We start from the raw sequence: 14,004 nt of genomic DNA, 5'->3' as shown, positions 1-14,004 counted from the left end.
TAAATTGGGGGAAAAATAGTCACTGGCCTACACACAATATCCCATAATGTCAAAGTGGAAATGTTTTTGTTCAATTCTTACAAATACGTTTTTTTTAAAGCTGAAGTTTTCAACCCCTTTGTTACGGCAAGCCTAAATAAGTTCAGGAGTAAAAATGTGCTTAACAAGTCACAATAAGTTGCATAAACTCACTCTGTTTGCAATAATAGTCACTACCTCATAATATCATCAAATCAAATCAAATTTATTTATATAGCCCTCCGTCCATCAGCTGAAATCTCAAAGTGCTGTACAGAAACCCAGCCTAAAACCCCAAACAGCAAGCAATGCAGGTGTAGAAGCACGGTGGCTAGGAAAAACTCCCTAGAAAGGCCAAAACCTAGGAAGAAACCTAGAGAGGAACCAGGCTATGTGGGGTGGCCAGTCCTCTTCTGGCTGTGCCGGGTGGAGATTATAACAGAACATGGCCAAGATGTTCAAATGTTCATAAATTACCAGCATGGTCCAATAATAATAAGGCAGAACAGTTGAAACTGGAGCAGCAGCACGGCCAGGTGGACAGGGGACAGCAAGGAGTCATCATGTCAGGTAGTCCTGAGGCATTATCCTAGGGCTCAGGTCCTCCGAGAAAGAGAAAGAAAGAGAAAATTAGAGAGAGCACACTTAAATTCACACAGGACACCGAATAGGACAGGAGAAGTACTCCAGATATAACAAACCCACCCTAGCCCCTCGACACATAAACTACTGCAGCATAAATACTGGAGGCTGAGACAGGAGGGGTCAGGAGACACTGTGGCCCCATCCGAGGACAACCCGGACAGGGCCAAACAGGAAGGATATAACCCCACCCACTTTGCCAAAGCACAGCCCCCACACCACTAGAGGGATATCTTCAACCACCAACTTACCATCCTGAGACAATAATAGTGACTACCTCATCTCTGTACCCCACACATACAATTATCTGTAAGGTCCCTCAGTCGAACAGTGAATCACAAACACAGATATAACCACAAAGACCAGGAAGTTATTCCAATGTCTCGCAAAGAAGGGCACCTATTGGTAGATGGTTAAAAATAAAAAAGCAGATATTGAATATCCCTTTGAGCATGGTAAAGTTATTCATTACACTTTGGATGGTGTACTGTATCAATACACCCAGTCACAACAAAGATACATGCGTCCCTCCTAACTCAGATGCTGGAGAGGATGGAAACCACTTAGGGATTTCAACAAACTGAGGATGGATCAACAACATTGTAGTTTCTCCACAATACTAACCTAATTGAAAGAGTGAAAAATTCCAAAACATTCATCCTGTTTCCAACAAGGGACTAAAGTAATACTGCAAAAAAAAAGGTGGCAAAGCAATTCACTTTTTGTCCTTAATACAAAGTGTTATGTTTGCGGCAAATTCAATACAACACATTACTGAGTACCACTCTCCATATTGTCAAGGTGGCTGCTTCATGTTATGAGTATGCTTGTAATCATTAAGGACTGAGGATTTTCTTTGAAAATATATATAAGAATTTATCAAATCTACAAGCAACTCTTAACTATTAATAACACTATTATTATAGTGGGAGATTTTAATATGGTCTTAAATACCTCTATGAACTGGAAAGGAAATCGCACTACAAACTATCACCATCAGGCACTTAAGGAAATCATGAATGTCATGGATATATTGGAATTAGTGGATATATGGAGACCCTGACCTAGTGAGATATACATGGCGGAGGCTTAATCAAGCTAGTCGTCTTGACTACTTTCTTATGTCATTCTCTCTGGCACCAAAAGTTTAAAAAAGTGTTGATAGGGGACAGAATGTGGTCAGATCATCACATAATTGGCATATATATTACTCTTACAGAATTTCCACGTGGGCGAGGATATTGGAAATGTAATCAAAGCCTACTGGATGATAAATTGTTTATAACGAGGACAGAATAATTTATAACTGACTTTTTCCAACACAACATAGGTACAGCAGATCCCCTTATTATATGGGACACTTTTAAATGTGCCTTTAGAGGCCATGCAATTCAGTACTCATCAATAAAACAAAAGCAATTTAGATCAAGAGTCCATATTAACAAAGGAAATTGAAGAACTAACAGTACAGTTAGATAGCAATGAAAACTGTACCATAGAGGCACAGAATAAGTTAGAGGAAAAACAAAAAGAAATGGAGGAACTTAATTCAAGAAGGATCCAGTGTAATATATTATAAAAATAAAGCAAACTGGATGGAATATGGGGGAAAATGCACCAAATTCTTTCTCAATGTTCAATATAGAAATGCTACCAAAAAATGTACTGAAACTTGTTACTAATGATGGAGTCACGCATGATTCACCAAATTATATTTTGAAAGAGGAAGTAAAGTACTTTAAGAATATGTTTCCGTTTCAGTCTCCTCCATCTCCCCTAACTGAAACTAATTGTATGGATTTTTTTCCTAATAATAATGTCAAATAAACATCTGTACAGAAAGACTCATGTGAAGGCCAAATTACAGGGGAGGAACTTCTTGATGCAATTGGGGCCTTTAATAAGGCTAGGAAAACTCCAGGGCTGGATGGCATACCAGTGGAAGTATACAAAACCTTTTTTGATGTACTCAGAGGACCATTATTAGCATGTTTTAACCACTCCTATTTAAATGGTAGATTATCAGACACGCAACAAGAAGGTCTGATATCAGGATTACTGAAACAAGACCCATGTGGTATATATAAAGATCCAGTCCATAAAAAAAATTGGAGACCTCTTACACTTCAGTGTTGTGATGCAAAAATCCAAGCAAAATGCTTGGCGCATAGATTTTAAAAAGTATTGTCAGATAATTATTCATCCTAATCAGACAGGTTTTTACATGGACTATATATTGGAGATAATATAAGACAAATGAAATATTTGACACCAGGCCTGGTTTTCATAGCTGATTTTGAAAAGGCTTTTGATAAAGTACGACTGGAGTTTATATATAAATGCCTAGAATATTTCAATTTTGGGGAATGTCTTATAAAATGGGTTAAGGTTATGTATAGTAACCCTAGGTGTAAAATAGTAAATAATGGCTACATCTCAGAAAGTTTTTAACTATCTAGAGGAGTAAAACAAGGTTGTCCACTATCGGCATATCTGTTTATTACTGCCATCAAAATGTTAGCTGCTAAGATTAGATCAAACAATAATATTAAGGGATTAGAAATCCGTGGCTTAAAAACGAAGGTGTCATTGTACACTGATGATTCATGTTTTCTTTTAAAACCACAATTACAATCACTCCACGGCCTCATAGATCTAGATACTTTTGCTGTCCTCTCTGGAATAAAACCAAATTATGATAAGTGTATTACGTATTGGATCACTAAAAAAATGAAAATGTTACATTACTGTGTAGTTTACCAGTTAAATGGTCTGACGGAGATGTGGAAATACTCGGTATACAAATCCCAAAAGAAAGAAATTATCTCACTCCAATACATTTTTATAGAAAGTTAGCAAAAATAGATAAGATCTTGCTACCATGGAAAGGAAAATACCTGTCTATTTGTGGAAAAATCACCCTGATTAACTCTTTAGTCATATCACAGTTTACCTATTTACTTACGCTTTTTAAATTATGTGAACAAAAATATTCAATTTTATTTGGAATGGCAAGCCAGACAAAATGAAAAGGGCCTATTTCTATAACGAATATGAATTCTGAGGGCAGAAATGATTAAATATTAAAGCATTAGACTAAAGGCATCAGTCATACAAAAGTTATACTTAAATCCAAAAGGGTTATCTAGTAAATTGGTAGGAATGTCTCATCCTATGTTCAAGAATGGCCTTTTTTTCCCCTTTATTCAGATTACACCTGCTCACTTTCGGTTGTTTGAAAAGGAAATAATCTAAAAAATATCGTTATTTTTTTAACAAGCCTTAGAAAGTTGGTTGCAATTTCAGTTTAATCCAACTGAAAAGACAGAACAAATAATACAACAAATACTGTAGTTAAACTCAAATATACTAATTGATTAAAAAAAACATTTTTCAAATAGATTTTTAAAAAAGGTATCATTTTAGTGAATGATATTATAAATAGGACTGGTGGAGTTATGTCACACATGCAGCTAACACAGACATATGGAAATGTCTGCTCTACCCAAAATTACAACCAATTAATTGCAGCATTACCACAAAAATGGAAGAGGCAAGTAGAAGGGGAAAAAAGTAAGGAACTTGTTTGTCGGCCCTGTATTAAAGAACATAAATTGTTAAAGAAAAGTGTGATAAATAAAAACACATACCAATTTCATTTAAGGACCAAAAATTGACAGCTGTGCCATATAAATAGCAAAATAGTTGGGAAGAGATTTTCGATGTACCCATTCCATGGCACATGGTTTATGAATTGATACGCAAAACAACGCCGGATTCAAAACTTCAAATTTTTCAATTTAAATTACTATACAAAATTCTTGCAACCAATAGAATGTTGTATATATGAAGGATACAATCTTCCCAGGTCTGCAGATTCTGTTGTCAGGAAGCAGAGTCATTAGATCATTTGTATTGCTATTGTCCATTTGTAGCTCGTTTTTGGTCACAGGTCCAGGAATGGCTGAAGAATTGCAACATTTGCCTAGAACTAACGCTGCAGATAGCAATACTGGGTAATTTGAAAAGACATAGTCAATCAATCAATAATATAATAATTATTTCAGCAAAAATTTTTATTTTTTATTTACAATCTGTAGAAGCTATGAGAATAGAAAGGTTCAGTACTTTTGTGAAGCATCACAGCACAGTTGAAAATATATGGCAAACAGAATTCCAAAATGGATGATGTTGAGAGATAGATTGGAGAGGTTGAATGGAGCTGAAGGGTGGGACTAATATCAAGATACCCAATGTAAAACATACAGGGTCTATAAAATGTATATAGGTTCAGAAATGTTGTGAAATAGCACAGTTACAAATAGAAATCAAACTGAATGGACATCAGAAATAGAGGAAGGACTAAAAACAAACCAAACATAACTATTGTAAAATAGATTGTGTCTGTAAAATGTATATAACATGTATAAACTGAAGGAAGAAGCCTAAGTGTTTATTAGTTTACTCCAATTGGGGGAAGGGTGGTAGGGTTTGCAGGGAATAATAAAGGTGTATTCTTAAAAAGTTATGTATGTCTATATAGGTATGTGTATGTATATATGTGCATATGTAGGCATATATATTTACCCCAAAAATATATGGGCGATTGGAAATGATGCAGACAATTACATTGATGGAAGCAACAATCTTTCCACAAAATTAAGCTGATCCACCCCGTAACAAAAAGGACAGGAGTTTTTCAGGATAAAAAGGAGATAGAGAATGGAGCTAAGCACAGGCAAAATCCTAGAGGAATCAGTCTGATTTCCACAAGACTGGGAGATAAATTCACCTTTCAGCAGGACAATAACCTAAGACATGAAGCCAAATTTACACTAGAGTTGCTTACCAAGAAGACAGTGAATGTTCCTAAATGGCCGAGTTACAGTTTTGACTTAAATCTACTTGAAAGTCTATGGCAAGCAGTGGTGATTTTAGCATGTAAATCGTGGTGGTGCAAAAAAAAAGTGGGATACATGCTAGCGAAGCCACTGCACAACACTAAACAATACATTAATTGCACTATAACGGTGACAAACAGTGCCCACAAACTGTTAGGGCCTACATAAAGCTGTCCCAAAAGCAAAGACCCAACAGTAGTCCCAACACCTTACCACTGCTACACCTGGCTATCAGCGGAGCCTTGTCTGGCAGCGAAACAGTTAATTCAGCCTCATTTACTGCCTTGTAAAAAACATAGCTGATATGGCTACGGCATAAGGGGACGACAAGTGGATAAGTGGATAAGAGGCAATCCGTCATTTCGATTAAGACATTAATGAGCAAGCGACGACGGACGTAGTAAATATAACTATTTGTTCAGCACTTTTGAAATGTACAGCGACAGAATTCAGAATATGGGCCGTTCTTACAGTGTACTCCCTGCACACCAAGTCAGAACCGTAGGATAAATAAAGGGGGCATATAAGCAGACAATGAAAGCTCTTACAATATTCAATGATTACATTTCTCTAAAACAGATTATAGGCTACATGTGCACCACCAAGTTAGAACAGAAGGTGAAATGAAGAGGTGAAAACCAAATTACTAGGGTAAGGCACACTGAACGGCGTTTGGGTCTTTGCGTGTCAAAAAAAGAAATAACACTATTTTACTCGTTAAATAAGCTTTTAAATTGAACCGTCAAATAACACAATTATATTATAGAATGTTGTGTGTGCTGAATTTGCACATGCAAGCCAAACGCCACCACTAATATCAGTAGCACTGTCAAAGCTGTACCAAAAAAGTCTGCAAACAATCACACACCGGCCACAAACGATGTGATTACAATACCGCGTTGGTGAAAATAGACCAAATTATTAAGGTAAGGCACATAGGCTACCAACAGCTTACTACACAACATACACTTAGTATTACTTTCTTAGTTATGGTATGCATATCTCCCGGGCTCCCGGGCTCTCCCGGGCTTTGCTCACTTAAGCAGGAAGGTGGCTCGGCAATCCTTTGTGGGCTAATTTTGTAATCAAACTTTGGCATCAAAGTCTGGCATTCTCTGGATTCATGGTGAGAACTCGGGGGAAAAAACACACAGTCACTCCACTGAATAGCAGGCTAGCGATTGCTTTGCAATGCTTGCAGTTAGCCACTGATTACTTCCAAACCACTCATTGTTGAATTAGCGATTTTCAACTTGTTGTGTAATGGGTATGTCCAATGGCCGATGAGCACCGATACGTTTTATCTGCAAATTCTCTTCATTATTTCTCTTCATATGACAAGGATTAAAAAGGATTTACCAGTAGATTGTCGACTTGATTCATGATGACTGCTAGCTAAGATTTTGAAAGTAAGATGTTGACATGAGTCCAATCAAAGCTACTGTACTGTACATATAACGTGATTTGACGTCATTTTATCTGTGGCCAATGACCTTGAGCCTTCTTGGAAGGGCACTTATAATACAACTCTACGGCAGGACCCAAAGGGCAGACGTTTTTGATGTCTACTCTTACTAAGGACTTAGACTTGGCCTGTGGCGTAGTGTCCCCATGAGTGACAGAACACTGAGCCGGTGCTATGCTCCTATTTTCTGCTGGCTTGCCCCACCACCACAGAAAGCACTGGGATAGGCTGAAACACCTACATTTTGAAGCTGCCTTACTCAAGAAAACAAAAAATAGACCATGTTTGTATGCAGCTTTATTAATTCAATTATATATATATGTTTTTTTACATAGTTTGCAAACTGATATGTGACACTGACATGTGACACGTAAAATAAAAAAAACACCTGCCCTGAATGATGGGTCGCCACTGAATGCAAGACATGAAAATGGTTGTCTAGCAATGATCAACAACCAAATTTGGCAGAGTTTGAACATTTAAAAAAAATAATAAATGGGCAAATGTTGCACAATCCAGGTGTGGAAAGTACTTAGAGACTTACCCAGAAAGACTCAAAGCTTTCATCGCTGCCAAAGGTGCTTCCACAACGTATTGACTCTTGGGTGTGAATACTTATGTAAATTAGTTATTTCTGTGTTCATTTTAAGAAATTTTCTATGTTCACTTTGTCATTATAGGGTATTGTATTTAATCAATTTTGAATTCAGGCTGTAACAAGTGGAATAAGTCAAGGGCTTTCTGAAGGCACTGTATATCCGCTTTCTGAGTTTGGAACGCTTCAAATGTCTTTCTTAAAAAATGGTCACATTATCTACCACTGCGTGTTTACTTGACCGTTCAGCTGACACCAATTACTTGAGTATGTGCCATAGCTTACATTATTGATCTGAAGGTGTGTAAGATACAGTACAGAGGTTAGTGTTTACAAAGTCGCCTTATTGTAAAATTGAAAAACACTCATTTGTTAAACCTTTTGATATTGCATTTACCCCATTCTGCTTGCATTGCTGTGTCAGTGTTTTCTTCTTGACATGGACACACTAACTCTTGCTAACGAAGGACAACAGAAACACACAAAATACTGTATGTCCAAATAAATAAAAAAAAAGGTGAGGAGTCAGAATACCCTGATGACTTTGCCAGTTCATTAATATGGTTCTCTCCCTCTCCCTCTCTATCCCTGGAGGGTATAATCTGTTGGAAACACAATATTACTTTATATTACACACTGTTTGCATCATAGTGTGTGCTGTGGTCTCAGCGTAATTACAAATGGGAAATTAAACGCATCAGACAGGAAGGATCCTGCGATCATTGCCCTCCCCAAGGTATCTCATTCCCCCATATAGAGGTCCCACCCCCACAATGCATATTTGTTTTTAACACTATAAGTGACCTTAAGTAGCGTGATGTTAAATGAAACAAAAGCTCCTGGGAGATGGTGTTTGAGGTACAGGAAGCCAGCAGCGAGATCTTTCTAGATCCTTATTGGTCAGTTATTACTGTGGGGTACTTGTCATGATTGACAAAAAAAAGGGGGTCTTAGTTTTATCAAAACTGGTATCCCGTCCCGTAATGTGAGGATTACAAAACGTAATCATAACAAAAAGATTGTTTGATATGTGTAACTACTCAAATATTCTACTTGGATAACAGGAAACTATTTGTAATGGAATTGAAAATAACCAAACATATCGAGAAGAACGTTGAGGTTTTATATTGGTTTATTACTGTACTGTATGAAGATTATTTTGCTGATATTATGGCTTTCCAATGTAGTCTTAATACTTCTTAAGTTTTTATTTTAATCAACCTCCAATAACCTTCTTATAATTAATATCTGAGCATGAATAAGGAGGATAAATAAGGCTACAGGCCTTACCCCAATCATATGGCTGCAGAATGCAATTATGATCGGAGGATATGTTTAATGGTGATTCATGGTATAAACTGTATGGGGTTATGTTTAAGGTTATGGTATGTTCTCTCTCTCTGGTGTGTTGAGGACATCTGAGGGAGAAAGAGCTGAGGATGCTCCTCTGGGAGTCTGAGTGAGTCAGAGGTGTGACCAGCTTCTTTATTCCAAATACATTCTAAATATTGGGATATTTCCCCTCTCCTAAAGAAAAAAAAGTTTTGCGTGTAAGAAAGCTAGGCTTATGTAAACGTAAACTAGTGTCGTGTTAAAAGCTTTGGCACACTTTAAATATCATATTTGTATTATATAAATAATGCATTTGAAACTGGGTCTGGTTGGAATTAAAATCAAGAACAAATTCATTTAGATAGTACAGAAATATTTGTACATATTGTATTGTATGTATCGACCACTTACTGGCGAGATGAGTAAAAGGCTTGACGAATAAAACGTTGAAATAGAACAAGGAATTAGGAAGCTGCCGACTGCGAAATGTCAAGTAAATTAGAGGATTTCCAATGCATAATAAGAGCTATTTATCTCCGCTATGTGCAAACCACACGCTGACACTGGCCTGCTTGCATTTGGGTTTCCCTCGCATGTTGGGAATGACTCCCTCATCCATCACAACTCAACATGACAGGCCACCATGGCAGAACGCGCCAGGGACCTGCCTGTGAAGTGTCAACTCTGATCCCAGTTTGCTCATCTTACACCATTACCCAACCAGCCATGTGCAACTGTCCCAAAAGGTGATCCGTCAATGAAATCATCAGCGCTGAGAAAATATATCACCAGTCACCACTTATGCACCTCAACGGTGTGTGTGCGAGCCTGTTGATTGTTGAGGCTGTGGCGTGTTCAGTTTGGTGGTCAAAGTCACCCCCATTGGTGTCAATCCAGCCAGCTACAGATTGGTAATGGCACATGTAGTCTTTCTTACAACTATTTGTATTAACAAAAATACATTTAATTTACTCTTTATTAATTCCTTTCAAACTGAGACTACAAACACAACACAATACAGTGAGTGCTAGTCTTGGGCGGTATACCGTATACTGGGGCATGTACGTTTTTCAATAAGTTGTCATGTTTGTAGCTACTTTTAAGTAAATACTGTACCTGCAGTCAACTTGTGCAATATAATAGGAGAGAAAGCAGATTGTGTTCTTCATTTCACCTGTAACATTAGTTTACTTTACATTAAAAAGGCCATCAGACTGCTAGACAGGATTCATTAGCACATCATAGGCGGCTGCCTATAGACATGAATTAGGAATCACTGGCCACTTTTAGAAATGGATCACTAGCCACTCTAATAATGTCTCCGTATCTTGCATTACTCATCTCATATGTATAAACTGTACTCTATACTATTCTGTGGTATCTTAGTCACTTTAATTTGTGTGTAAATATTGCATCACCCATTTCATATGCATATACTGTATTCTATACTATGTCACTGTATCTTAGTCCAATGCCGCTCTGACATTCTTAATCCATTCCTTACTGAGATTTACGTATATTTTGGGTATATGTTGTGAAACTGTTAGATATTACTTATTAGATATTACTGTCGGAGCTAGAAGCACAAGTATTTCGCTACACCCACAATAACATCTCCTAAACACTCGTATGTGACCAATAAATTTGATATGATTTAGATTTTTACCATAGCACAATGGGAGAAAGCTAGAGCAGGTGAGTCCAGCTGTGTATTGACAGGGGTCACATTTTATATTGAAAGTCAGTGTTTTATGCCTCAATAGAGTGACCAGGGACATGCATGTATAGTTTCACAGGAAATACATCAGTGCAACACATTCGGCAGAAAATTCTTTAGGAACATGGTGAAGTAAAAGTTGTCAAAAATATAAATAGTAAAGTAAAGTACAGATATCTCCCAAAAACTACTTAAGTAGTACTTTGCTCTAATGAACACCATACAGGAGGAACATCAGGTACTGTACAGTGTGCTACCTCAAGGCAAGAGAACTCCTCAGAGATCTAGATGGAAGTCATTTATCTGTCTCAGCATTTTGGGAGGTTGAAAGCTGGGGGGTGTTCCTCTCTATATTCTTTGCACCACTGGTATTGTGATGGTTTTGGGATGCTCTGCTGCCTCGGGACCTGGACGACTTGCCATCATTGAAGGAACTATCAATTCTGCTCCGTATCAGATAATTCTACGGGAGAATGTCACCCCATCCGTCCATGAGCTGGAGCTGGATCTGAAGCACAGCTGGGTCAAGCAGCAAGACAATGATCCAAAACACACAAGCAAGTCCACATCAGAATGGCTTAAAAGCAAAACATTTTGTTACCATTGGAGACAAACCCAGAAATGTCGCCGTTAAAGCAGTTCTGCATTAAAGAGTGGGCCAAAATTCCTACACAATGATGTTAGAGATTGATCAACAACTACAGGAAGTGTTTGGTTGCAGTCATTGTGACTAAACTGCGGCAGGTAGCCTAGTGGTTGGGCCAGTAACCGAAAGGTCACCGGTTCAAATTCCTGAGCAGGCAAGGTGTGAAAAAAAAGATTCCGTTAGGCCCTTGAACAAGGCAGTTAATTAAAACTGCAGTCTGTAATAATAATTTAAAAAACAGCCGCCTGACTGTTTTTTGGTAAACAGCTGAGACACGGGGTTGGAATTTTTTTACCACTTTACCACTTGCTGCTGTAACTATTGTTGTTACTCTCTATGCATTGTCTGTTTCTGCTAGCCCACCACCACCCAAGCCTGCAACCGGTTTGGCTCTGCTTTTGTTCCAGGGGGGATTGGTATAGGATTTAACTTTGCTATGGCAGTGAGATGCCCTGAAACTACAGAACCTAACGCCAAGACCTAATGTATTGCCATTTAATTTAGAAGAAATTGTTAAACGAACGTAGTGTTCCCTGTCTGAACTATGATTAATTTAAAAGTTTTTAAAAATGTACGTACAAATCACAGACTGCACCTTTAAAACAATTGTGCAGATCACCTCTTGGCCTTAGTAGTTCTACCACTCAAAAAAGTAGTAGAAGAGTGTTTATTCCATACAAATATGGCCGCTGATATCTTTACCTTTACAAGTGCCATGCCTACTCTGAACCAGTGCTTTTCAGATGTCATTACAATCACTGTATTAGATCACTGGGTTCAAATGCCAAGACCTCTTTGAATTTGGGTAAGCCATTTATTGCATTACAACATGAATAATAATTACTGTGCACTGTGCTGGTGGACTGCTACAGTTGTTTGGATCTGGCCTAACAGAGGACTATAGAACATAACATTTGATTTACCGACACTACACATACCGACACTACATTACCAAAACTATGTGGACACCTGGCATTAATATGGAGTTGGTCCCCCTTTGCTGTTATAGCAGCCTCCAATCCTATGGGAAGGCTTTCAACTAGATGTTGGAACATTGCTGCAGGGACTGGCGTCCACGCATTGGAGCAGGTAGCGTTCTCCTGGCATCCGCCAAACCCAGATTTGTCCTGTTGGACTGCCAGATGGTGAAGAGTGATTAATCACTCCAGAAAATGTGTTTCCACTGCTCCAGAGTTCAATGGCGGCGAGCTTTACACCACTCCAGCCGACGCTTGGCATTGCGCATGGTGAGCTTAGGCTTGTGTGTGGCTGCTCGGCCATGGAAACCCATTTCATGACGCTCCCGACTAACAGTTCTTGTGCTGACGTTGCTTCCAGAGGCAGTTCGGAACTCGTTAGTGAGGGTTGCAACCGAGTACAGATTATTTTTAAGAGCTATGCACTTTGGCACTTGTCGGTCCCGTTCTGTGAGCTAATGCGGCCACTTCGCGGCTGAGCCGTTGTCGCTCCTAGACGTTTCCACTTCACAATAACAGCACTTGCAGTTGACCGGGGCAACTCTAGCAGAGAATAAATTTGACGAACTGACTTGTTGGAAAGGTGGCACCCTATGACATTGCAACATTGAAAGGCACAGAGCTCTTCAGTAAGGCCATTCAACTGCCAGTGTTGGTCTATGGAGATTGCTTGGCTGTGTGCTCGATTTTATACACATGTCAGCAACTGGTGTGGCTAAAATAGCCAAATCCACTCATTTGAAAGGGTGTCCACATGCTTGTATATAGCATATTTTAAGTTTCGAAGTCTGCCAATAATGGTCCTTGTTCAGTCATCTAAAGAAAACAATGGATAGTAATCTGCTGTTGCTGCAACCTGAGGGCTGTGCCAATAGTTCCCAGCAATATGCCTTATTACATCTGAATATTTAGGCATAGCCTCACTGAGTTATGTTGTACAGCTGTTTTATTTTGACCACCCTCCCTGTACAAAGAGATAGTACTGAGTTATTGTCTCCATTCTTCCACCAGCTACAGATAAATGCCTCTTTTGTCCCTTGTGGCGCAATTAGCAAGGTCTCACTCGGAACACTGCACATCGACATCCATCTTCAAGTCAACTCCTTTAAAACAAAGGTTTGGCTTTAACACAAATGACAGCCAAATAATGACCGTCCAGAGTATTTTTAGTCCCTGGGAAAAGTGAGAGTGCTATTCAAAGTGCCATTTAATTATATCCCGTGATTACCCACGTCTTGATACACACCTCTTAATTCACTTGATGAGTCTGGGCGCTGACGCCTTTGGGCATTTATCCAGTGCCTCTTTTAATCTAATGGAAGCTGTACAAATTGGTGTCCAGAATGAGTCCTTAACTGTTTTGCCCTTGTCTCACTCACACAATCTAATGAGCAGTCCTATTTCACATTCCTGAATACAGATTTGTCATTTAGTAAAAGTGCAGCACACATTACATCAACTTGAGGACAAGATGGCATACAGTAAGGATATCAACACCCAAATCAAATCAAATGTTATTGGTCACACACACATGGTTAGGAGATGTTATTGCGAGTGTAGCGAAATGCTTATGCTTCTAGACCCAACAGTATCTAACAGGTAATATCTCATTTGTTAACAACAAGAAATATAAATGATTAAGTCATTTGAAGGATAAGAGGAGATGAGACAACTCCAGTGGAATGGGACACACAAAGACCATTACCTTTCT

This window comes from Oncorhynchus mykiss, chromosome 9, assembly GCF_057628025.1.
Source record: "Oncorhynchus mykiss isolate SJ-2025 chromosome 9, ASM5762802v1, whole genome shotgun sequence".
Lineage (NCBI taxonomy): Eukaryota > Metazoa > Chordata > Actinopteri > Salmoniformes > Salmonidae > Oncorhynchus > Oncorhynchus mykiss.
This window is presented reverse-complemented; position numbering follows the sequence as displayed.